This window comes from Brachyistius frenatus, unplaced genomic scaffold (assembly GCF_029030835.1).
Source record: "Brachyistius frenatus isolate BFR_SWC_R1_liver_20210118 unplaced genomic scaffold, ASM2903083v1 Contig_512, whole genome shotgun sequence".
Taxonomy (NCBI): Eukaryota; Metazoa; Chordata; class Actinopteri; family Embiotocidae; genus Brachyistius; species Brachyistius frenatus.
The window spans coordinates 21,463-24,899 of record NW_027211111.1 but is presented as its reverse complement, the minus strand read 5'-3'; positions in this window follow the sequence as shown (position 1 = coordinate 24,899).

The following is a 3,437-nucleotide window of genomic DNA, read 5'->3' as shown; positions in this document are numbered from 1 at the left end:
ATACCGTAACCAAGGAGAGCGATACCCCGGTTGGCTGTGACAGGAACAAAGAGGACTTCCTGTTCAACCCTTCAGTGTAAAACCGAATCATGTGACGGATAGAAATCACATGATCACACTGTTCATTCTGGAAATAAGAAGAGTAGCTGACAAAAGAATAGATTTGTGGATGATTCAGAAAATAAATGTATATTGAGATAAATAGAAAGGAATAATTAAGCATAAATAAAATGTCAATCTGTTTAAAGGAATAAACAAAATTGGAAATACAAATACACATGACAAAAGGACAAAAGAGAATAATGATGAGCATGTTCTTTACTTCACATTTATTTGTTGCTTATTTCTGTATATATTTATTTGTATACTTTTAAATATACTTATTTTTAAATGTATTTGTTGCCGATATATATATATATAAGCTTTATTCAAAGTCCTTATTTTTATGATGTAATTTAACTATCCCCCCCCTCCCTGTATCTGTCCTTAATGTCCCTATTTGCTATTTTTTTTGAAGAAACAAGCTGTCAATCAACTGACTTTAAGCATGATTTTCTGCCTGAGCTGAGAAGGTAATAAACCTTGTGCATGACAGTCCACGGGAAGTCAGTTGAAGCTATATTGCTTTTTTTTTTTCTTTTTTTAAATGCTTTTAAATGTAGCAGCACAATGGTTTCTACTATTTAAATGTCACGCTGTCATTATCATGGCGACTGAGGTAGTTGAAGTTGACAAGGTAACAAGTATGGTACCACAATCAATGCAATTCCTGTGAGTGATAGTTTTCCACAAACTGTTTCAGAGCACATTATATCGACATGCTGCTCTTCACGACGCTGGAAACGATGTGTGCTGTCAGATGCCAATGACATTGATCGCGTGAAATATAAACATAATGAAAGTTATGGTTCTACATTGAAAAGTATTTCAATATAATATCATTTACTTATGCTTGAGGAGTGAGGATAAGTAAATTACGCACACATAAAGCTTCCGATGCAATTCATTTATTGACAACGATGACGAGCAATGACCTCAGAAATTTACTGATGTTGTGGTGTTAATAAATAAACTACACCGGGAGCTTTGATTGTGCGTAATTTACTTGGCTTGAGCTGCCATTTGTAACATAAACCTTTGTACTACTACTAGATGAGTAGGTGAGAAGGCTTTTGAACTGTTTCCCCTTTATGTTTAATTCATTTCAGTTCATTTGTAGTGAACCTGAGTGCCTTTTATGATTTATGGCTGAGATTAACTACTGCATCATGACACACCAACTGCCTGATTTACATCCAATAGACAAGAGTTAGCTTAATTTTTATATCATTAACTGATTTGGAAAGTGGCCTTCAGAAAATCTTGTTTTAATTATGTAAGTTGGGTGTTTTACACCAACCAACCCTGTGTGTGTCATGATGGATAGGTCTGTTCATGTACACTCTTTCCTCCTGAAGCCACTAAAATAGCCCTTTGCTGGCTGCGTTGTACTTAGATGTAGTTTGAGCTGGCACAGGTGCAGGTGCAATTTCACTTCAAAATTGACACCAAAATTGCATTGCACTTGGGCATCTTTGACAACACACCCCTTGTTCCACCCATCCCGATGTAGCTGGTATACGTTGAGCCCCAAAAATTGAGTGGAAAAAAATTGCTTACGCTGCCCAGCACTGCAAGCGAGTACAGAAGGGCCTACAGTGTATAATACGAATCATGCATTTTTTTTAACACCAGAAATGAGTTCCCATTAATGAGGTTATTCTGTATTCTCTCCCGACATGGCTTTTATGGTTGATAAGGGCGTCCTAGTACAACACCGATTTCAGAAAAGTTGGGATGCTCCGTAGAATGTGGATAAAAACAGAATGCAATAGATTTGCAAATCACATAAACCCATATTTAATTGAAAATAGACCAAAACAAACAACAGAGAAATTTGATTATTTTATGAAAAATATCTGCTTGTTTTGAATTTCACAGCAGCAACACATCTCAAAAAAGTTGGGTTCCAAAATTTGGGACAGGGTCAACAAAAGACTGGAAAAGCTGTGTAACACTAAAAAGAAACACCGGATGGAAGATCTCACAACTAATTACATTAATAAACAGATCAGTAACATGATTGGGTATAAAAGATGATTTCAGAGAGGCAGAGGCTCTCAGCAGTGAAGATGGAGAGAAGTTCACCACTCTGAAAGACTGTTTGGGAAAATAGTTCAACAATCTAAGAATAATGTTCCTCAACATAAAACTACAAAGAATTAGTGGATTTCATCGTCTACAGTTCATAATATCATTAAAAGATTCAGAGAATCTGGAGAAATCTCTGAACACAAGGGACAAGGCTGGAAACTAATATTGGATGGTGGTGATCTTCGGGCTCTCAGGCAGCACTGCATTAAAAACACACTATTCTGGAGTGGAAATCACTGCATGGGCTCAGGAACACTTGTGAAAACCATCGTCTGTGAACACAGTTCATCGCTGCGTCCACAAATGATGTTAAAACTCTCCAAAGAAGAAACCAGATAGAAACATGATCCAGAAACACCGCCGCCTTCTCTGGACCGAGATCATTGACGATGGACTGAGGTGAAGTGGAAAACTGTCCTGAGGTCTGATGGATCACAATCTGAAATTCTGTTTGGAAATCATGGACGCTGCATCCTCCAGGTTAAAGAGGAGAGGGACCATCCAGCTTTTTATCAGCTCAGTTCTAAAGCCAGCATCTGTGATGGTACAGGATGCATTAGTGCACATGGCATGGGTAGCTTGAACATCTGGAAGGAAGCATTAATGCTGAATGATATATTCAGGTTTTGGACCAACATATGCTGCCATCCAGACAACGTCTCTTTCAGGGAAGGTCTTGTTTATTTCAGCAGAACAACGTCCAACCACATTCTGCACGTATTCCAACAGCATGGTTCTCTAGTAGAAGAGGCCGCTGATAAACTGGCCTCCTGCAGTCCAGACCTGTCAATCATTGAAAACATCTGGAGCATCAGGACATGAACAATACAACAAAAGAGACCCTGAACTGTTGAGCAGCTGAAATCCTCTATCAGGCAAGAATGGGACCACATTTCACTTTCAAAACTCCAGAAACTGGTCTCCTCAGTTCCCCAACGTTTCTAGAATGTTGTTAAAAGAAGAGTTGATGCAGCTCAGTGGTGAACATGATCCTGGAACAACTTTATAGAGACGTGATGCTGCATCAGATTCGCAATGAGAAGATATTTGACATAAAACAATACAAATTGTCAGTTTCAACATTTGATCTTATGTCTGTGGTCTATTTTCAAATAAATCTGGGTTTATGACATTTGCAAATCATTGCATTCTTTTTTTATTTACATTTTACACAGCGTCCCAACTTTTTCGGAAACGGGGTTGCAAAGCAAAACACTTGTTCTTTTGCTTTGTATTAATTTGAT